Genomic DNA, 23,925 nt, shown 5'->3' with positions numbered 1-23,925 from the left:
GAGTAGCCTGGTTTAACCCTCTACAGGATGAATCTGTTTGTTTTCTTGGCAGTCTATGGTACATTCAATACTCTTCTCCAACACCACAGCTCAAAGGCGTCAATTCTCTTTCTGTCCTCCCTAGTCATTGTCCAGCTATCTGATGCATAACAAGTGATTGCAAAGAGCATAGCCTGTATCAGGCGCACCTTCGTCTCCAGAGAGACACCGTTGCTCTTGATTGCCTCTCTCCAGTCCACTCTACTATGTAGTTCTTATTCTGGACTTTTGTAATGCAAATAATACTAATCATATATTCCTTTTAAGAAGTTCTTTCCTTTATCTTTTTCAATGCAATCTTCATTATTTATCTCCTCTTTTCTTTGTTCCCTCAAACCCTAACGTCAATCTTATTTTACAACAGTGGTACTGTACAGTATTTATCCTTTTGTGACGGAGATATTTCACTCAGAATAATGTCCTCCAGAGTCACACATTTTGTATAATATTTCATGAGTTCCTTGTTTTTCAATGCTTCATATTATTCCATTGTGTGAGTATACCACAGCTTCTCTATCCATTCGTTTGTTGATGGGCACTTAGTTTGTTTCCAACTCTTTTTATTGTGAACAAAGCAGAAATAAACATGGCTGTGAATATATCTGTTTGGGTGGCAGTTCTGGTTTCTTTACAGTATATTTCCAGTAGTGGAATTGCTGTTTCAAATGGTATTTCTATTTCCAAATTTTTTAGAAAGCACCATACTGCCTTCTATAGTAGTTGCACCATTTTAAACTGCCACCAACAGTGAATTAAGGGTTCCAGTTTCTCCACAACCTCACCAGCATTTGTTGTTTGCTGCTCTCTTTAATTTTTGTTATTGTTATTGGGGTGAGATGATACCTCATAGTTGTTTTGATTTGCATCTCTCTTAGAGTTAAGGATATTGAACATTTCTTCATGTGTTTATTTATCATGTTTATCTTCTTTAATGACGTGTCTTTTCATATCCTGTGCCCAATTTTGCAATTGCATTGTTTATCTTATTGTGGTGCTTGAGTATTCTATAATTTCTAGATATAAGTCTCTTATAAAACATGTCATTACCAAATATTCTTTACTATTCTGTGGCTTCCCATTTTACCCTGTTGTAGAAGTTTTTAGATGTGCATAGGGATTTGATACTTAGAAGATCCCATTCATCTATTTTATCCTCTCCTGGTTGTAGGTTTTTCAGGATGCTTGGAAGACATAATGCTGTAGAGTAGGGCTTCTAGAGTTCTTCCAAACTTTTCTCTAATGAATTTTATGGCCCTTTGTTTTAGTTCTAGGTCCTTGATCCACTTTGGGTTTGTTTTTGTGTATTGTGTGAGGTCTTAATTGAGTTTTCTGCAGATAGTTTTCCAGTTTTGCCCACACCATTTGTAAAAATGGTGTTCATCTCCCTGTCAAATATCAGTTGTCCATAGGTAGATGGGCTGATTTCTGGATTTTCAATACTCTTTCATTTATCTATGTGTCTGTCATTGTACCAATACCACGCAGTCTTCACCACCATGGAAGTGTAGCAGGATTTGAAGTCAGAGAGTGAGATGCCTCTTACCTTGTTTCTCTTTTTAAGGTGTGCTTTGCTTATTCGGGACCTCTTTCCATTCCAAATGAAATTGAAGATTGCCTTTTCCATCTCATTGAAGAATGAAATTGGTATTGTATTGGGATTGCATTGAATGTGTAAATTGCCTGTGATAGTATTGTCATTTTCACAATATTGAGTCTTCTTATCCATGACCAACAGATATTCTTCCATTTCTCCAGGTCTCTTTTTGTTTCTTGTAGTAATGTTTTGTAATTTTCTTTCAATAGATCCTTTGTGTTTCTAGTTAGATTTGCTCCCAAGTATTTAATCTTGTAATTAGCTATAGTGATGGGTATTGTTTTTCTTAGTTCCAGTTCTGTATTCTCTTTGTCACTGTAGAGAAATCCAATTGGTTTCTATATGTTTATCTTGTATACTGCCACTTTGCTGAATTGGTAAACTACATCCAGTAGTTTTCTTGCTGAGTCTTTAGGGTTTTCTAAGTACACTATAATATCATCTGCACAGAGAGAAAATTTTCCCTCCTCTTTGTCAATCTAGATACCTCTTATTTCCTTCTCTTGTCTTATTGCTATCAATAAGACTTTCAATACAATATCGAATAGGAGAGGTGAAAGCGGGAATCCTTGCCTGATTCCTTTTCTCAAACAGAATGCCTTTAATCTCTCTCCACTGGGAAAAATGTTGGGTCTTGGTTTTGCGTATATATTTTTTACTATGTTAAAGAAATTACCCTAGAATATCAAGTAATTATCTGAAAACCTGAATAATGTCCATATATAATAATAACTGTACAATAATATCTGTTGTTGTTATGTGCTACCAAGTTTCCTGTGACTCATAGTGACCCTATATACAACAGCTCTGAACCCTGCTCTATCTTGAGCCAATTTCATTGTCTCTGACATACCTACCCCCCATTAACCCAGTCACTGAGCCAATCTATCTCATCCAGGATCTTTCTCTCTTGTGCTCTCCTTTCACCCTTGCAGGCACAATATCTCTCTCCGAGGACTAGTCCCTCCTGGCAACATGCCAAAGTATGTCAGGATGGGGCTTCAAAATCCTTGCCTCAAAGGAGCAGCCTGTTTTCACTTTCTCCAGGATGGACCTGTTTGTTCTCTTAGCAGTCCATGGAATGCTCAATACTTTTCTCCACCACCACAACTCAAAGGCATCCTTAGTCATTCTCTAATTCTCTGATACATAGCAAGTAATCATCAAGACCATGGCCTGGATCACACCTGAGTCTCTAGACTGACACCATTGCTCTTCTGTACTGTGAAGAGGTCCCAGACAGCAGATTTTCCCTATTGCAATTAATTTTTTTCACTTTCCTGGCTGCTAGTTGATTGTGCAAGTAAATGAAAGCTGTTAAGAATCTCAACATCTTCACTGTCTATTATGATGCAGTCAATTGGTCCAGTGGTGAGAATCTTTGTTTTCTTGATGTTGAGCTTCCATCCATTTTGAAGGCTGCAATCCTTGACCTTCTGCGGCAAATGTCTCAGGCCCTCCTCAGTTTCAGTAAACAAGATTGTGTCATCTGCATAACACAGATTGTTGATGAGTCTTCCTCCAAACCTGATGCCACATTCCTTCTCATAGATCCCAGCATCCTGGATGGTCTGTTCTACATGTAGTTTGAAAAGATATGGAGATAGGATGTATTCCTGGTGTACACCTTTCCTAATTTTTAACCATGCAGTGTTTCTTTGCTCTGTTCTGAAGACTACCTCCTGATCCAAGTATGTTTTGCATAAGCACAAACAAGTGTTCTAGCACTCCCATTCTTCTCAGAGTTAGCCATAATTTGTTGTGATCCACAAAGTCAAATACCTTTGCATAGTCAATGAAACACAGATAGACTTGCCTCTGTTACTCTTTCTGCTTTCAGCTAAGATTCATCTAACATTGGCTATAATGCCCCTAATGTCATGGTCTCATCTACACCCAGCCTGCACATCTGGAACTTCTCTGTTGTACTGTTCCAGTGGTTTTGGGTTAATTTTTAGTAGAATCTTACTTGCATAATTTCCATACTTTGTTAGTTTAACTTTTCTTTTGAATGGGAATAAGTAGAAATCTCTTTCAGTCAGTTGACCAGGTGGTTGTCCTTCAGATTTCTTGGCACAACCTGGTAAAAGAGTCCAGGGCAGCATCTATTTTTATTTTTTAAAAACACAAGACTTTAATTGCTGATGAGTGATTTAATGCTATGCAGTGAGACAGGCCTTCTTCATAGATTACCCTGCAGCCATACAAAGCTGAAGAAGGGGAACAAGGAGGAGGAAGAAGTAGCCAGGGTAAAAGATGAACTTTTCTAGCACCTCAACCTACAGAGTATCTCTTCAAGTGTTTTTTTTGTGGTGGACAGAGAGGGGTTTGTTTTGTTTTTTTTATTTTTAATTCCTCTGGACCATGGAGAGGTCAGACCTCAAGGAAGACTGGTAGTCTGCTTCCTCAGCTTTTATTTGCTTAATTGTATAGACTGGCTTTGTGACAACCTCGGGAGTGAATAGCTTTTGGAATGCTCTCTGGGTGTTTCACATCGACCCGATAGGGGTCTTAATGGTCCTTTCAAGACAGTTCTGGGTGGGTTCGAACCTGCAACCTTTGTGTTAACAGCTGAGCCCTTAACCACTTGCACCACCAGGGCGTCTTTGGATGGTCCTTTCAAGTTGCTGATGGTGGGTGAATGGTTATGGAAGCAGGTGAATCTGATGAGCTGATGCACGGATGTTACATTTTTCATTGATGATAAATTCTTGTCCTTTCTTGGAGGACCCTTAGGGGCTTTAATGAAAAAACGGTGTCTCTTTTTGGCACTGGGCTGCAGGCCCATACCACCCTGTTCGCCCCAGCCAGGCAGCGTCAGATCCATGTCCTGGGGCTTATTTGCCTCCACAGCTTCCCACTTCTCTTTCAAGTAGTCTCAGATGACATCATCCCCAGGGAATGCTTTCTTTATCATCTGCTTTTGGTCTCTCTGTTCATTTTCCAACTCCTCCATGGCTGTGGGAACTGCCAAAGACTTCACCTACGGGGATTTGGTAGTTAGGAGGTTCTGCAGGTCTGTTATCTGTGCCTTCCTTTTCTTATTCTTAGGGACATCAGGCTGGGTCTTTGGGTCTGTCCATCTGTTGGTCCTGTAGCACAGGCCTGGCATGCTCTATGGTTTGGAAACTGCTTTCTTTGCCCAGCTCTTCTAGCTCCTTGAGCATGCACTCTCTCTGGCCTCTGCAGCAGCAGGGTCTCCTCATTCTCCTCAGCCACCTCCTCTCCCTGCACTGGGAGAACATCCCCAGTAGTTTTCACTTTCTGCTTCCTGCACTGCTGGGATTGCTTGTGGAGTTTCTGAGATAGTGCCTTCAATTCATATAGCACCTCCTGGCTGGGCTGCTAATATCTTGTGATTCTTGATTGCCTTCGGGTTCCTCATCTAGCTTGAGCTCAGAACTTTTTTGAAGGGGTTGCCTTTCCTCAAATTCTTTCAACAAGGTTTCTTCAGCTGCTCCAGGGTTTTCTTCCACCTCGCTTTTGGACTCTTTGTGGGCTTGAGGCTCGGGAAGCTGCATGCAGTCATGGATTTTTGGCTCTTTTGTGTTACTGGCACTGCTTCTGAACATCCAGGGTTTTGGGCCTGTTGGCTCTCATTTGGATTTTGTTCACAGCCTCAGGGATGAGTACAACCTCTTCTAGGTGTCCTCCTCTTCTTCATTCTCAGGTGCTGCCTGAAGTTTCTGTGTCAGCTCGTTGTTCCTGCATGGCCTGGCTAGCCTCCAGGTCATACTTGGCCTTGATTGCCTTTCAATTGGCCCACTTCCCACTGTTCTGGTACTTAAGGCTCATTCCTTCCATTATCCTGGCCTTTTTCAAGCTTTTCCAGCTCTTCCAGTGCTGCAGTGGGATCAACCTTCTGCAGAGCCTCAAAATCTTTGAGGGCTTTCTTGGCCTTTCCTTTCTTCACAATTTTGTGGTACATTTTGCTTTTGATTTTGTCTTCAAGCTTTGGCCTCATAGTAGGACTGCAAGGCCTGGGTGTTCTGAAACGTGGCTAGGCACAACTTTACTTCTCCTAGGCTCATGGCTTTGAGAGAGGCTTTTTCCACTGGGGTCAGTAAAGGGTCCATCATTGGTTGCTTGTTCTTGTGGAGGATGTTAAAAATCTCCTGCTCCATGGGTGTTCTTGCCTTCCAGCCACCGAAAACATGTTCAATGGGAGCAACAGATAACTGCTCCTTTTCCAGTGGAAAAACCAGCTACTCTGCTTCCCAGTTCTTGAATGCCACTTCTCTGTGGATCTGGGCAACTTCTTTGTTAAGGGGCTCATCCACAGTCTTTTTTTATTTGACTCTAATGAGTTGTTTTTTCACAGTGGCCAAGGAGGATGAAGTGTTCACAGGCTGAAGCAGATCTGAAAGGACCAGCTTTTCTCTTGTGCCTTCTGAACTGACATTGAACACTGACATCTTTCCACCTAGTCTTGCCATCAAGGGAACTGATTGCTTCCAGAAGCTTTTGATGTTTCCTTTCTCCATCACTGTCCCCTTCATCTTCACTGGCACTCAAGGAGTGATCTTTTGGAAAATTCACTAGTTCTTCTTGTTTACTCAAAGCCTGAAGGCTCTTTGCAGAAGCCACACTCATCTTCTCAGCCTGTGTACCACACATGTCCATCTGTTTGTTGTTATATGTCAATTGGTATGCGGTCAATTCCTATGGCCCTGTTTTTTGCTGTTTCCTTCAGAGTAGCTTGAACTTCCTCCTTCATCACCATAGGTAGTTAATCATACATTGTTTCATAAAATTCTTCTGGCCTAGCCTATTCTTTTTGGTACAGTGACTCTGTATACTCCTTCCATCTTCTTTTGATGTTTCCTGGGTCATCCTACTCACAGAATCCTATCCTTTGCAGTCTTCTGGCCAGGGAGCTGTCTTCAGATTTCTTGGTGTACATGAGTGAGTCCCTCCAGCACTGCATCCATTCATGGAAACATTTCGGTTGTACTTTGTCAATCCTCAGAACCTTGTTTTTGCCAGTGCCTTCATTGAAGCTTGGGCTTCCTTCAGTACCATTAGTTCTTGATCATGTGCTACCTTCTGAAATGACTGAGAAGAGATCAATCCTTTTTTATTTTTAGTGCAGTGAGTCTGTATATTCCTCCCTGTATAGTCTTCTTTTGCGATTTCCCTGTCATATAATATTTTGCTATAGAATCCTTCCTTATTGTCACTCAAGTTTGGAATACTTATTTTTAATTTTTCATTGTGATTAGGATAAGTTTACAGAGTACATTGGTTTTCTATTCAACAATTTATATACTTTTAGTTTCGTATCATTAATTATAATCTCCTCAGTATGCAATAGCACTCTTCCCACTGTCTCCCTTGGCTTGATGCTGCCCCTTTGATCTCATATTTTTGGTTGTTCTAAGGAGTGCAAATCTTCTTGGTGTTTTTGTTCACCCACAGGCTGTTGCCTGAAAGTGGAGCTGTAAGGGTGAGTTTAGTCTTAGACTCGAAAGGTAACTAAGGTCTTAGAGATTCCTCTAGTCTCCATTAGGGAGCTCCGGTGGCCTAGTGGTAAAGAGTTGCGCTACCAACCCAAAGATATGTGATTCAAATCTAACAGTCACTCCATGGAAGAAAGAGGGACAATCTCTTATGTGGAATTTACTGTCTCTGAAACCCCCTCAGAGGATTTTCTGACTCCTTTGTTGATAACAATAAGGACTCTCCATTATACCAATAAGCCTGGTCATTTTTATGGTTTTGAGTTTGTTCCACATTTTTCTCCCACATAATCCAGGGCCACCTTCTTCTGTGTTCCCTTTCAGAGCAGGCAGCAATGGTTCCTGCATACCATCTAATTCTTCTAGTCTCAGGATCATGGGGCCTTGGGTTCCCGCTGGCCCATTAGTATTTAGGATTGATTGATTCCTTAAATCTTTGCTTTATTTTTCTCTTCTTTGCTTTGGGTAGGGAAAGACCAATGATTAGTTAATCTTCTGATGACCATTCACAAGCCTTTAAGACCCTACTTACTTATCAAAGAAGAATATAGAAAGTAGAAATCTACCTCTCTATTCCCCAAGATTATGGTCCTGGGTCCCAAGCTCATTGCTGCATTTTTGTTTCCATAAACAATAAAGTTTTCATTTTTTTGTCCCCTTTGCCTCTCCAAATTTAAAACAGAAATGTATATATGACTCAGCTCTGTTGTTCATAGGGCTTCTATGAATCATACTAGACTTGATGGCACCTACAACAATAATATGTATAAAATACACAGATGTACACATACATACATACATTTATGCACAGACACATATATGTACACACATGTATAATCACATGTACACACACACGGGCCTCTGGTAGTCTAGTGGTAAAAAGCTGCACTGTAACATTAAAGGCATGCAATTTGAATCCACCTGCTGCTCTGTGGGAGAAGGATGGACAATCTCCTCCCATGTGATTAAACTGTCTCTGAAAATCCACTGGAAGGTCAGTTATGGGATGGTTCTATCTCAATGGAACACAACAATAACAGCAACAACAACAATGATATTTAAGGCAAATTCTCTTCAAAACAGCAATTAATGGAAAAGTTTTAAAATTATTAAAGTTTAAAAAATTAAATAAAAAAATGACTAAAGTTTATTACATGAATATTTTATTTTCGTCCTGCCATACTTCTTTCTCCCCTGCCCCCGATCCAGTCATTATTATATGTTTTAGATTTATCAAGCTGGTATGTGTTTTATCTGGGTATTCTCTGAGGGACCCTTGGTGTCCTGATGATAAGGAGTAGTGATGCCATTCCAAAGGCTGGCAGTTTGAATCCACCAGCTACTCTGTGAAAGATAGACAATCTCTTCCCATATGATTTTTAGATTATTTTTAATTTTATACTGGTTTATTTTCACAGTTTATATATATTGTTTTTCACACTGGATCTTTCCCATTTCCTTCCCCTCCACCTCCACCCATTAAACTGTGTTACTCTATGATGAACATCCTCCTCCCTGTCCATCTTAACCCTGCTGCTTCCCCCCTAGCCCCTTGGATCCTCATACTCATTCTACAATAATGGTCTTACACAGTATTTGTTCTTATGGGACTGAGTTAGTTCACTTAGCATAATACTCTCCAGTCCCTCCCAAGTCAGGTAATAATTTACAAAATCAGTGCTCCACGTGCTGCATAGTATTCCGTCTTGCCAATGTATCATAATTTCTCATACCATTTGATTGTGGTTGTACATTTGGGCTTTTTTCATGTTCTTGCAATGGTGAATAATGCTGCTATGAACACTGGTGTACAAATCTCCATTTGTGCCTCAGTTGTCATTATCTTGGGGTGTATTCCAAACAGTACAATAGCTTTGTCATAAGGAATTTCCCATAAGATTTATAATTTCTGAAAACTCACTGGAGGGCCAGCAGAGTCAGTTCCAACTTGAAAGTAATGAGTTGAATTGTGCTGAGCATTCTCTGGTGGTTCAGGTGAGCAACCACCAATGCTCCACCCCTAGGAGCTTATGAATGTCAGAACAATTAACATAGGTACCATTGGAAATGATACAGAGTTTATTACTCACATGTTGTTATGGGGTCAAGATTCTGCCTCTGTCTTATGATGACCAACTCCATGCGCAGTAGAACAACATAAACACTGTGCGGTGCTGTACTAGCCACATGACTGGATAAGCTCTTATGATCCCTAGGCTTTGTCTGGCTGAGAGAAGCAGATTGGCAGGTTTTTCTTCCTAGCGTTAAAACCTGTTCAGCATAGAAATTCGATATGACCCAGCTATTTCACTGTTTGGAATATACCCCTAGAAAATTAGAACTGAGACACAAATGAAGATTTATATACCAGTGTTCATAGCAGCATTATTTACTGTTGCAAGATCATGGAAAGAGTCCAAATGTCCAATCACAATTGAATGGATTGAGAAATTGTGATACATTCACACAATGGAATACTACACAGCAGGCAGGAGCAATGATTTTGTAAATGACTACATAACTTGGGAGGGACTAGAAAACATTATACTAAGTGAGCTAACTCAGTCACATAAGGACAAATACCATATAAGACCATTATTGTAGAAATAGAAAAAATGAATAAAATGAGCATGAGGATCCAAGGGGAAGAAGGGTCAGGGCAAAAGGGTGAGGGTGGGTAGGCAGGTATTCAGAGGGTTGCATAATTTGATTAGTTGGAGGAAGGGTGAGTAAAGGAAGTGGGAAAGATCCAGTGTGGAAAAACAATGCATACCAACTTCGTAAGCAAACCTTTTTTTTTAATTTTAAAAAACAAAACACCCCTCAACAACAAATCAAACCTTTCAACATCATAGCAATACACAGTCAGGTGGTGGCTGCTCATGAGGCACATTTACTGGAACTTTGAAGCCTGGTCTCCCTCATGGAGGTAAAATCATGCCGCAAAACCAGAAATGTCTTACATTACTTAAAAAAAAACAATTAACCAAGTCCCCCAGGAAGAGTGTAAAAGGTCATTCATTACAAAGACAGAAGAGGAAGAAAAGACCAAAAAAGATGTCAGAAGAGACTCTTAATATTGCAATAGAGCACTGAGAAGAGAAAGCAGAGGGAAGAATTCAAGATACTAAAGAGCTGAACAGATTTCAAAAGGCAGTGTGGGAAGACGAAGTATTACAATAAAATGTGCATGAAACTGGAGTCAGAAAATCAAAACTCATTCAGCATTTCTTAAGCTCAAGGAACTGAAGAACAAATTTAAACCTTGAATTGCAATACTTAAGGATGCTTTGGGCAGAATATTGAATGATCCAGGAAGTATTAAAAGAATATGGAAAGAGTATACAGAGTCATTGTACAGAAAGGAATTGGCAGACACAGAAGAATTTCATGAAACAGCATATGAGCAACAGCCTACGGTGATGAAGGAAGAAGTTCAAGCTGCTTTGAAAGAATTGGCAAAAAATAAGGCCCCAGGAATTGATGATATACCAACTGACATATTTCAACTAACAGATGCTGCCCTAGATGTGCTCACCAAGTTGTATCAAGAAATCTGGAGGACAACCACTTGGCCAACTGACTGGAAGAGATCTATGTTCCCATTTCAAAGAAAGGTGATCCAACAGAGTGTGGAAATTATTGAACACTGTCATTAATATCACATGCAAGAAAGATTCTGCTGAAAATTATCCAAAAACGACTGGCACAGCACATTGACAGAGAACTGCCAGAAGTGCAGGCTGGGTTTAGAAGGGGTCATGGTACTAGAGATATTGCAGCTAATGTTAGGTGGATCTTGGCTGAAAGCACAGAGGAATGTCTACCTGTGTTTCATTGATTATGCAAAGGCATTTGACTGTGTGGATCACAACAAACTGTGGCTGATTCTGAGAAGAATGGGAATCCCAGAAGACTTGATCGTGCAACTGTGAAACTTATACTTGGACCAAGAGGCAGTCGTCAGAACAGAGCAAGGAAACAGTACATGGTTCAAAACTGGGAAGCGTGTGTGTCAAGGATGTATATGCCTATATCTTTTCAATCTATACACAGAACAAATTATCTGGGAGGCTGGATCGTATGAGGAGAAATGTGGTATCAGGATTGGAGGAAGATTCATCAACAATATGTGTTATGGAGATGAAACAATGCTGCTTGCTGAAACTGAGGAGGGCCTGAAGTGCTTGCCGCAGAAGGTCAAGGAATGCAGGCTTCAGTGTGGATTGAGGCTAAATATCAAGAAGACAAAGATTCTCTCCACTTGGACCAATTGGCAGCATCAGGATGGATGGTGAAGATTGAGATTGTTAACAGCTTTAGTTTGCTTGGCTCCACAGACAACACTCTTGGTACCAGCCTCCAAGAAACCAAAAGATGTATTGCAATGGGAAAGTCTGCTGTTAGGGACCTCTCCAAAGTGCTGAAGAGTAATGGTGTCACTCTGGAGACTAAGGTGCTCCTGATACAGGCCATGGTCTTTGCAATTACTTGCAATTCATCAGAGAGCTGGACAATGACTAGGAATGATAGGAGAATTGATGCCCTTGAGCTGGGGTGTTGGAGAGGAGTATTGAATATGCTGTGGACTGCTAAGAGAACGAACAGGTTCATCCTGGAGAGAGTGAAGCCAGGCTGCTCCTTGGAGGCAAGGAATCTGAAGCTTCATCTGACATGCTTTGGACATGTTGCAAGGAGGGTCCAATCCTTTAAGAGGCATGTCGTGCTTGGGAGGGTGGAGGAACACCGCAGGGGAGGAAAACCCTCTATGAGGTGGATTGATTCAGTGACTGGGGTAATGAGGTTAGGTGTGTCGGAGACAGTGAGATTGTTGGCACAGGACAGAGCAGGGTTTAGGGCTGTTTTTCATAGGATCGCTATGAGTCGCAGACAACTTGACGGCACATAATAACAATAAGCAAGCCCCCAGCCAATGAGTTGGTTCTGGCTTAGCCAAACCCTAAAGGATAGAGTAGAACTGCCTTATAGGGTTTCCAAGGCTTTAAATCTTTATGGAGCAGCCTATTATGTCTTTCTGCCATGGGAAAACTGCTGACCTTCTGGTTAGTTGCCAAGCACTTCACCACTGTATAACCAGAACTCTTTACTCACGTGTTGTTGTTGTTATGTGCCATCGACTCGCCTATGACTCATAGTGACCCTATGTACAATCGTTTTGAAGCTTGCCCTTTCCTTAGTTTCACTGCCTCTAACATACCCTATTACCCCAATTACTGTTTCAATCCATCTTTTCCAGGTTCTTCCTATCCTGTGCTGTCCCTCCACCTTTCCAAGTGTCATGTCCTTCTCCAGGGATTGGTCCCTCCTGGCCCCATGCCCAGACTATGTGGGATGGAGCTTCAAAATCTTCACCTCCAAGTAGCAGCCACTCTCTTGGATAAACCTGTTTGTTCTCTTGATAGTCCATGGTATGTTCAACACTCTTCTCTAATATCACAACTTAAAGGCATTGATTCTTCTTTCAGTCAATAGCAAAATATTCCCTAAAGTCTTCTTCTTCTGAGGGTTCTGGTTTGCATTAGAATAAGAAAAGGATTAAGAGGTTGCAGTGTTTCTGGTTTTGATTGTCATTAACAAGTAAGACTTGGGTGAGGATTCCATATCTTGCAAGGGACCAGAGTTGAAAGTGGAAATGATTGTACTTTCCTATAGGAAAGAGAGAGGAATTTGAAAATTGTCAGTGATGAAACTTTCAGAATTACAGGGCTCATAGATCTAATGTATTTGTTTTGTTGTTGTTGAGTATTGTTGAGTCAGACTTGACTTATAGCTGACCTTCTGGTTTTCAGAGGTAGTGAATCACACAGGAGGAGACTGCCCATCTTTTCTTCCCCCGTGGAGCAGATGATAGATTAGAACTGCTTACCTTTGCAAGAAGCTGTGCTGCAATCCCAAAGGTTCAAGGACACCAGCTGCTCCATGGGGGAGGGATGGGTAATCTCCTCACATGTGATTAACTGCCTCTGAAAACCTGCTGGAGGGTCAGCTGTGGGTTGGTTCCGACTGTACGGTACACAACAGCAACAACCTTTGAGATGGCAGCACAATTCCTTACCACTAAACTACAAGAGCTCCCTATTTTTATTTAATTTTCTAATCTTTTCAATCTACATGTGGAACTCATAATTTGGGAGTCTGGACTCTGTGAAAATGTGGCATTAGGATTGCAGGAAGACTCATCAACAACCTGCATTAGACAGATGACTCAATCTTGCTTGCAGAAAATGAGGAGAACCTGAGACATTTGCTGCAGATCAAGGACTGTAGTCTTCAATATGGATTGAATCCCAACATTAAGAAAAAGACTCTCACCTTGGGGCTATTGGCAGTAACATGGTAGACGGAGAAAAGATTAAGATTATTCACAATTTCAGCTTCCTCAGATCCACAATCAATACTTGGCACCAGCAGTTCAGAAAATCAGAAGGCAAATATACTTTCAGGGACCACTCCAGAGTGCTGAGAAATAATGATATCAGTCTAGAGACTAAGATGTGCCTGATCAAGGCCATTGGTTTTGTAATGACTTGTTATGTATCAGAAAGCTGGACAATGGCTAGTATAACCGAAGAAGAATCCATACTTTTGAGCTGTGGTGCTGGAGAAGAATATTGAACATGGAATGGACTACCAAGAAAACAAACAGATCTGTCCTGGATAGGGTGAAATTAGTCTGTTCATTGAAGGCAAGGATTCTGAAGCTCTAGCTCACATATTTTGGGCATGTTGCCAGAAGAGCCCAGTCCTTGGAGAAGGCCATCATGTTTGGAAGGATGAAGGGACAGCACGGGAGAGGACAACCTTGGATGAGAAGGATTGCCACAGTAACTGGAGTAATGGAATTATATGTGTTGGAGACAGTGAGATTGGATCAGAATAGGGCAGGATTAGGAGCTATTGTATATAGGGTTGTTATGAGTTGCAGACTCAACAATAACAACAAATAACCTATCATATGAAAAAACCCAGCTTATTTCTAAAGTCTTCTGATGAGGCACAATTAAATGAACTATATTGTTGTTATGTGCCATTGAGTCAATTACAACTCATCAACAGCGACCCTGTGAACAATGACTTTGAACCTTCTCTATCTTGAGCCAACTTCACCATTTCCAACACACCTGACCCCATTCCCAAAGTCACTGTGTCAATCCATTTCATCCAAGGTCTTCCTCTCCTGCACTGACTCTATTCCCTTCCAAGCATGAGGTCTTTCAATGACTGGTCTCTCCAGACAACATGCTCAAAGTTGAGATGGATCTTCAAAATTCTTACCTCTAAAGAGCAACCAAGAACGGTAATCTTCAATATGGATTGAAACTCAATATCAAGAAGAAAAAAGATTTTCACCACTTGCCCGATTGGCAGCATCATAATAGAGGGAGAAGAGATTGAGATTGTTAGCAATTACAGCTTGCTTGGCTCCACAAGCAAAAGATGAATTGTATTGGGAAAATCTGCTGTCAGGGACCTCTCTAGAGTACTGAAAAGAAATTATGTCAGTCTAGAGACTAAAGTGCCCCTAATCCAGGCCATGGTTTTCATCATTACTTGCTATTCATCAGAGAGCTGAATAATGACCAAAGATGACAGAAGAAGAATCGATGCCTTTGAGTTGTGGTGCTGGAGAAGAGTCTTGTACATACCATGAGCCGCCAAGAAAACAAATAAGTCTGTTTTGGAGAGAATGAAAGCAAATTTCTCATTGGAGGCTAGGATTATGATGCTCCATCTCACATACTTTGGGTACTTGAAAAAGGACATCGTGCTTGGAAGGGTGGAGGGACAGCACAGGAGAGAAAGATTCCGGATGGATTGATACAGTAACTTGGGCAATGGGTTTGGGTATGTTGAAATTAGTAATACTGGCTTAGGACATGGCAGGTTTCAGAGCTTTTGTACATAGGATCGCAATGGGTTGCAGACGAATCAATGACACATAACAACAACACAAGGACAGACCTGCTTGTTCTCTTGGCAGACCCTTGTATGTTCAATACTCTTCTCTAGCAACTGGAGAACAAATTCAAACCTAGAGTTGCTATAATCAAGGATGCTTTAGGCAGAATATTAAGTGATCCAGGAAGTATTAAAAGAAGATGGAAGGAATATACTGAGTCATTGTATCAAAAGGAATTGGCAGACACAGAAGAATTTAATGAAATAACTTGTGAGCAAGAGCCTACAGTGATGAGGAAGAAGTTCAAGCTGCTTTGAAGGAAATAGCAAAAAATAAGTCCCCGGGAACATATGGTATGCCAATTGACGTATTTCAGCTAACAGATGCTGCCCTGGGTGTGCTCACAAAGTTGTGTCAAGAAACCTGGAGAATAACCACTTGGCCAACTGACTGGAAGAGATCTATATTTGTTCCCATTCCAAAGAAGGGTGACCCAAAAGAGTGTGGAAACTATAGAACAATATCATTGATTTCATATGCAAGCAAGATTCTACTGAAGATTATCCAAAAATGACTGGAGCATCACATCAGCAGAGAATTGCCAGAAGTCCACGCTGGGTTTAGAAGAGGTCGTGGTACTAGGGATATTATAGCTAATGTTAGATGGATCTTAGCTGAAAGCAGGGAATACCAGAAGAATGTCTATGTTTCACTGATTATGCAAAGACATTTGACTGTGTGGATCATAAACTGTGGCTGACTCTGAGAAGAATGGGAATCCCAGAACATTTAATTGTGCTAATGCAAAACCTATACTTGGACCAAGAGGCAGTAGTCAGAACAGAGCAGGGTAACACTGCATGGTTCAAAATTGGGAAGGATGTATGGCAGGAATGTGTTCTGTCTCCATACCTTTTCAACCTGTATGCAGAGCAGATTATCTGGGAGGCTGGGCTCTATGAGGAGAATTGTGACATCAGGATTGGTGGAAGATCTATTAACAATCTGCGTTACGCAGATGACACAACCCTGCTTGCTGAAACTGAGGAGGACCTCATGCACTTGCTGCAGAGGGTCAAGGACTGCAGCCTTCAGTATGGACTGAGGCTCAATGTCAAGAAGACAAAGGTTCTCACCACTGGACCAATTGGTAGTAGTATTAGGATGGATGACGAAGAGATTGAGATTGTTCACAGCTTCAGTTTTCTCGGCTCCATGGTCAACATTCTTGGCACCAACAGCCAGGAAATCAAAAAACCTATTGCGATGGGAAAGTCTGCTGTTAATGACCTCTCTAAAAGTACTCAAGAGCAACAGTGTGTCTCTGGAGACTAAGGTGTGCCTGATACGGGCCATGGTCTTTGCAATCACTTGTTATGCATCAGAGAGTTGGACAATGACTAAGGAGAACAGAAGGAGAATTGATGCCTTTGAGCTGTGGTGCTGGAGAAGAGTATTGAATGTACCATGGACTGCCAAGAAAACAAACAGATTCATCCTGTAGAGGGTTAAACCAAGCTACTCCTTGGAGGCAAGGATTCTGGGGCTTTGTTCTGACATACTTTGGGCATGTTGCAAGGAGGTACAGGTCCTTGGAGAGGGACATCATGCTTGGGAGGGTGGAGGGACGGCACAAGAGGGGAAGACTCTCTATGAGATGGATTGATTCAATGACTGGGGTAATCGGGATGGGTGTGTCAGAGGCAGTGCGATTGGCACAGGATAGGGCAGGGTTTAGGGCTGTTGTACATAGGGTCGCTATGAGTCGCAAAGGACTCAACAGCACACAACAACAACAACAACAATAACCCCACTGCTTACACAGCTTAAAGACAACAATTCTTCTGTCATCCTTGGTCATTGTCCAGCTCTCAGATGCATAGCAAGCAACTGAGAAGAGCTTGGCTTATCTCAGGTCCACCTTAGGTTTTAGACTGACAGGGTTGTTCTTTAACATTCTGAAGAGTGCCTTTACAGTGGATTTTCCCATTGCAGCTCATCTTCTTTTGATTTCCTGATTGCTGGTGCCATGGGTGTTTATTGTTGATCATCAACAATTTCAATCTTTTCTCTATTATGATTCTGCCTTTTGACCCACTTGTGAGAATTTTTGCTTTCTTTACATTTTTATTTCAAATAAGATTTTTTATATTATACTGATTTATTTACAAAGTTTGTATACATTGTTTTTAATACTGGAGTTCTCTCTCCACCCATCAAATTATGATTAAAACTCCCCACCCCACACACTTTGTCCATCCTCACACCTCTACTCCACCCCTGTGGATCCTCATAAATGTTCTTCAGTAATGATCTCTCTCTCTCTTTTTTTTTTTTTTTGTAGAAGAAAAACGTTTAATACAATAGCTTAAACACAGAAGTCAACAAAATAAAAGTCGGTTCAAAATAACGTTACAAAGAACTAGAAAGCCTGGAGAGGGCAAGGAACCTCAGGGCAGCCTGCTCTCCCTTCCCATCTCCAGGGGATACAGCCATGACCACCGGGCTCTTGAACAGGTTGGTCACCTCCCCACAGGAGGTAGCAGCACAGAGAGGGTCGAAAACAAAACCGTCCAGGGCTAAGGCTTTGCACACCCATCTAATGAGGGCCCAGACGAAAGGCACTGGGGCTCAGAACACAGGGAACCGAGGGCCAGGGTAGGGACACAGCCCTGGAGGACCAGCTCAACAGGCGGCTTTGGAAGTAGTGGGCCAGGGACCGCTAGCATGTCCCTTATCTCGAACCTGCACTCGTGCTCAGGAGCTGAGGAGCTGGAGCATGCTGGGGCGAGGGCAAAGCCAGGGGACCTCTGCTGAGGTAGGAGGGGGCGGGCAACAGGGCATGGACCTCACACTTCAGCTCTAGAACCAGCAGACGACATGGAGCTTAGACTAAGCAAAGCCTCTTAGGGGAGAGAAGAGAGTGCTGAGAGCTCGCTCTGAGGCATGCTGGGTCTCGGGAGCAGGCACAGAGGAAGGAGACCCCTGACTTCTCTGGGTACGGTCAGGCAGATTTCCTGCTGCCCCTTTATGGGGGTTTAAGCTCTGGTTAACTTCCTTCTGCAGCTTCTGTGCAGGATCGTTTGGGGCTCAATTTGCAGGAGGCTGCTGATGTCCGCCAGGCTGGATTTATAGTCCTTGAGTGCCTTGTAAGCCTGAGTCCCTCTGTAAAACGCCTTCACGTTCTTTCCGTACAGCTTCAGCTCATCTGTGCAATCCTTCACTGCTTCCTTGTACTGCTTCAGGGTCAGATAGCAGAGCGCTCTGTTGGTATAGGTGGCGGACTCCAGGTTACTACACAAGAGGCTCTCACTGTACTTCTCAATGGCTTTCTTGTGGTTCCCCTTCTTTACATACTCGTTGCCTTCTTCCTTCAGAAGCCTGGTTCTCTCCACATCCCCAGCAGAAGGCACTTTGTTCTTTGCTGTTGGGTTCTTTGGGCTTACTTTTAGCACACTTTGTGGTTTTCGGAAGGTTTGGAAGCCCATCTCTTCTGAGCTGAAACAGGCACCAAGGGGGTAGGAGGCAGCTCTGACGCCAGTTGGGCCCAAGTGAGTCCATGAGAACTCTGGTCATTCTGTTGATGCCTTCCAGGGCTGACGTCATACTCTTATCGATCTGTAGCACAGTCATATAGTCGACACAGACCTGCTGGTACTTCTCCAAAGCCTCATAGGCAGCTGCCCATCGTAGCAGGGGCTTAACGCTGACGGGAACCAGGTCCAGTGCCGAAGTGCAGTCTTTGATGCAGTCTGAGCAGTTTCCGTTCTTCAAGTGACATGCCGCTCAGTTGGAGTAGAGAACGCTTTCTCCTTCAGGGTTTGGAGAGCAGCCTGCAGAAGCCGCAGCGCGCGGCCATAGAGCGTGGAGGCCTCGGAGTACTGGCCGTTGCAGAAGCTCTGGTTGCAGGAGGCGCGGAGCCCCTCCACGGAGTCGCTGGATTTGGGGGCCATTCCGGGAAGAGCCGGCGAGCGGGGCGGGAGGGGCGCAGCGGCGTTCAGTAATGATCTTATACAGTATTTGTCCTTGTGGGACCGAGTTAGTTTACTTAACATAATGTTCTCCAGTCCCTCCCAAGTTAGGTGTTGATTTACAAAATAATTGCTCCTGCCTGCTGTGTAGTATTCCATCATGTGAGTATACCATATATGTCCCATAATTTCTCAATCCATTTGATTGTGGTTAGATATTTGAGCAGTTTCCATGTTCTTGTAATGGTGAATAACTATTATGAATATTGGTATACAAGTCTCTGTTACTCTGTTCTTGGGGTATATTACAAGCATCAATTCTCCTTCTACCCTCCCTTGTCCTTGTCCAATTCTCTGATGCATAGTAAGTGATTGCAAAGACCATGGCCTGTATCAAGTGCACCTTAGTCTCCAGAGTGACACCATTGCTTTTCAGTACTTTGGAAAGGTCCCTAATAACAGACTTTCCCATCATAATACATCTTTTGGTTTCCTGGATGCTGGTGCCAAGAAGGTTGACTGTGGAGCCAAGCAAACTAAAGCTATGAACAATCTCAATCTCTTCACCATTCATCCTGATGCTGCCAATTGGCCCAGTGGCGAGACGCTTTGTCTTCTTGATATTGAGCCTCAATCCATATTGAAGGCTGCAGTCCTTGACTTTCTGCAGCAAGTACTTCAGGTCCTTCTCAGTTTCAATAAGCAGGGTTGTGTCATCTGCATGACGAAGATTGTTGATGAATCTTCCACCCATCCTAATGCCACACTTCTCCTCATATAGCCCAGCCTCCTAGATAATCTGTTCTGCATATAGGTTGAAAAGGTGTCGAGATAGGACACATCCCTGGCATACACCCTTCTGAATTTTGAACCTTTAGTGTTTCCTTCCTCTGTTCTGACGACTGCCTCCTGGTCCAAGTATAAGTTTCGCATTTGCACTATCAAGTGTTCTGGGATTCCTATTCTTCTCAGATTCAGCACAGTTTCTTATGATCCACACAGTCAAATGCCTTTGTATAATCAATGAAACACAGATTCGCATTCCTCTGGTACTCTGTGCTTTCAGCCAAGATCCATCTAACATTAGTTACAATATCTCTAGTACCACGACCCCTTCTAAACCCAGCCTGCACTTCTGGCAGTTCTCTGTTGATGTGCTGTGCCAGTCGTTTTTGGATAATCTTCAGCAGAATCTTGCTTGCATGTGATAGCAATGATATTATTTGATGATATGAGAATTGATGCCTTTGAGCTGTGGTGTTGGAGAAGAGTACTGAATATATCCTGGACTGCTAAGAAAAGAACAGGTTCATCCTGAAGATGGTGTAACCAGACTGCTCTTTGGAGGCAAAGATTCTGAAGCTTCATCTGACATACTTTGGACTTGTTGCAAGGAGGGACTAGACCTTGGAGAAGGACGTTATCTTTGGGAGGTTGGAGGAACAGCGCAGGAGAGGATGACCCTCTATGAGGTAGATTGATTCAGTGACTGGGGTAATGGGGGCAGGTGTGTTGGAGACAGTGAGATTGGCACAGGATAGAGCAGGGTTTAGGGCGATTGTACATAGTGTCACTATGGCACATAACAACAAAACAACAACAAGATATTATAAGCAGTGTTAATAGGTGGATCATATGAAATGTCTATGTTCAGCTTTTTGAGGTAGTGCCAAACTGCCTTCCAGAGTGGTTGTACCATTTTAGAATACAATCAACTATGTATAAGAGTTCCTATCTTGCCACTTCCTCGCCAACATTTATTACTTACTGTCCTGTTAAACATTGCCACTGCTATTTGGGTGAGATGGTATCTCATTATGGTTTTGATTTGCATGTATTATTGCCAGTGATTTTGAGTATTTCTTCATGTGTCTGTTGGCCATTTGAATATCTTCTTCTGCAAAAATTCTTTTCATATCTCATGCCCATTTTGTAATTGTATTATCAATATTTCTTGTGGAGGCCATGTAGGATTCTGTAAACTCTTGATATGAGATCTTAATCTGACATAGTATTGCTAAATACTTTTCCCCAATTAGTAGGTTTTCTTTTCACTCTGTTGAAAACTATTTTTTAGGTTATTTTTTAATATGCTAATTTACTTACAAAATTCAAATACATTGTTTTTGAGAGCAGATTCTTCCAATTTCCCTTACCCTCCCCATCAAATTGTACAAACCCACAATTAATCTACCCCATGCCCCCTACACATCCTCATCCCTCTGCTTCCACCCCCCCACACACACTTGGATACTCATACTTATTCTACAATAATGGTTTTATGCAATATTTGTCCTTGTGGGACTGAGTCAGTTCACTCAACATAATGTTCTCCAGTCCCTCCAAGGCTAGGGAATAGTTTACAAAATCTTTGCTCCTGCATGCCGCATAGTATTCCATTGTGTGAATGTACCATAATTTCTCAACCCATTCAATTGTGGTTGGACATCTGGGCTGTTTCTATGTTCTTGTGATGGTGAATAATGGTGCTATGAACATTGGTGTACAAGTTTCCGTTTGAGCCTCAATTCTTATTTTCTCAGGGTATATTCCAAGCAGTGGAATATACTGGGCCATATAGAATTTCTATATTCAGCTTTTTGAGGAATTGCCAAACTGCCTTCCAGAGTGGTCATACCATTTTACAATCCCACGAACAATGTATGAGTTCCTAACTTGCCACATCCTCTCCAACATTTATTACTTGATGCCCTGCTAAACTTTGCCACTGCTGCTGGAGTAAGATGGTATCTCATTGTGGTTTTGATTTGCATCTCTCTTATTGCCAGTGATTTGGGACATTTCTTCATATGTCTGTTGGCCATCCAAATGTCCTCCTCTGTGAAAAGTCTTTCCATGTCTTAAGTTCATTTTGTAACTGGGTTATTAGTCTTTTTTTTTTTTTTTTTTTTTTTTTTGTGGAGGCTGAGGAGTATTCTGTAAACTTCCGTTGTGAGACTCTTGTCTGAGATAGTATTATAAAAAACCTGTTTTTGATGCACACAAGGATTTAATATTTAAAAAATCCCATTCATCAATTTTAACATCTACAGAGTGGGTATTTCTGACTGTTTTTGGTAGTCTCTTTATACCGTACATTGTGCCATCTAAGCTTGATCCCAGTTTGTCTCTGATGTACTTTATGGTTTTGGGCTTTACTCCAAGATCTCAAATGCACTTTACGGTTTTGGGCTTTACTCCAAGGTCTCTGAGGCACCTTGAGTTGATTTTTTGAGTATAGTGTGAGATGTGGATCCTGATTCAGCTTTCTACAAGTAGCAGTTCAGTTTTGCCAACACCATTTGTTGAAGAGGTTGTCATTTTCCATGTGATAGGTTTTATTTTCTTGTTGAGTATCAGTTGATCTCAGATAGCTGGGTCCATTTCTGGATTCTCAATTCTGTTTCATAGTTCTATGTGCCTGAGATTATACCAGTACCACGCTGTTTTGGTTACTATGGCTGTGTAGTAGATTTTTTTTTAAAATTTATTTTATTATTTTTTTGTGTGTGTACCATCAAATCAGATCTGACTGGTACAGGAGGAGATTGTCTGTTCTTCTCCAGCAGAGCATCTGGTAGATTTGAACTGCATACCTCTGGGATTACAGTGCAGCTTCTTGCCACCCAGCCACCAGAGCTCCCTTTGTGTAGTAGGTTTTGAGGTTAGGGAGTGCTATGCCTTCTCTTAATTTTTTTTTTTCAGAAGTGCTTTGCTAATTTGGGTCTCTTTCTTCTCCAAATAAACTTTATAGTTTCTCTTTTGATCTCCTTGAAAAATGAATTTGGTATCTGGATTGGGATTGCACTGAACATGTAGCTTGCTTTTGGTAGGATTGTCTTTTATGGGGCACATTTCCTCCCCCCTTCTCAATTTTATTTTTTTTTCTCTACTGGTTTATTTACAAAACTTGAATATAAATTTGAACAAATTCCTTTAATTTCCCTCACCCCTCCCATCAAATTATACAACCCAATGATTAAGCCCCCACTCCCTTTGCGCACCCACATTCCTCTGCTTCCAGCCTCTCCCACCCCTACTGAATCCTTAGACTCATTCTACAGTAGTAGTTTTATAAATGTCTATCCTTGTGGGACTGAGTTAGTTCACTTAGCATAATGCTCTCCAGTCTCTCCCAAGGTAGGTAATAATTTACATAGTTATTACTCCTGTGTGCTGCATGGTATTCCATTGTGGAACAGGGCACATTTTTACATTTCTTTAGGTCTTTGTGTCTTGCAGAAATACTTTGTAGTTTTCTTTGTTACAGGTATTTTGTGACTCTATTTAGGTTCATTCTCAAGTATCTTAATTTGTGATTGGCTATTGTAAATGGTATTGCTTTCTTGATTTTATTCTCTGAGTTCTTTTTGTTACTGTAGAGTAATCCCACTGAATTTTGGATATTGATTTTCTATCTTGCCACTCTACTAAACTGGTCTACTAGCTCTAACAGTTTTTTTTTTTTCATTTTCTGTGTACACTATCATATCACCTGCATATAGTGGTAGTTTACTTCTCTCTTTACTGATCTGGATGCCTCTTATTTCCTTCCCTTGTCTTCTTGCCCTAACAAGCATTTCCAATACAATATTGAATAGAAGTGGTGACAGTGGACATCCTTGTCTGGTCTCTGTTTGCTAAGAAAATGCTTTGTTTTTGCTGCATCTGGACCTCGACGGACACCGAGTGCCTGCCGCTCTGTGTGTACGGCTTGGAGTTTGGCCAGGGTTGTTCAAAGCTATAGGTACGTCGCCGATCTTCTACATCTTCATCCTGTTTTGCTTGTTGAAATTCCTGCCTCAGTCGCTGTATCCGATCATGATTGCTGGGAGTCGATCTGCTGCTGTCTACAGGTGAAGGTTTGGAGTTCCGGGGCTTCTTCACTTGGGCGTACAAAGCATCCATCATATGTCCTTCTCGTGGGCTCTGGGGTCTGGT

General features: G+C 41.9%; 2 pseudogenes; both read right to left on the bottom strand.

Annotated features, from left to right (window-relative positions):
* Positions 1–3,981: 3,981 nt before the first annotated feature.
* LOC102850155 lies at positions 3,982–6,226 on the bottom strand (annotated as a pseudogene).
* An 11,679-nt stretch (positions 6,227–17,905) lies between these two features.
* On the bottom strand, positions 17,906–18,966 carry LOC102849748 (annotated as a pseudogene).
* Positions 18,967–23,925: the final 4,959 nt, after the last annotated feature.

The sequence above is a fragment of the Elephantulus edwardii genome, unplaced genomic scaffold (assembly GCF_000299155.1).
Source record: "Elephantulus edwardii isolate Elephantulus edwardi_28Jun2011 unplaced genomic scaffold, EleEdw1.0 scaffold00062, whole genome shotgun sequence".
In the NCBI taxonomy this organism is placed as follows: Eukaryota; Metazoa; Chordata; class Mammalia; order Macroscelidea; family Macroscelididae; genus Elephantulus; species Elephantulus edwardii.
Note: the sequence above shows the minus strand (reverse complement) of the source record. Positions and strands in the feature narration are given on the sequence as shown.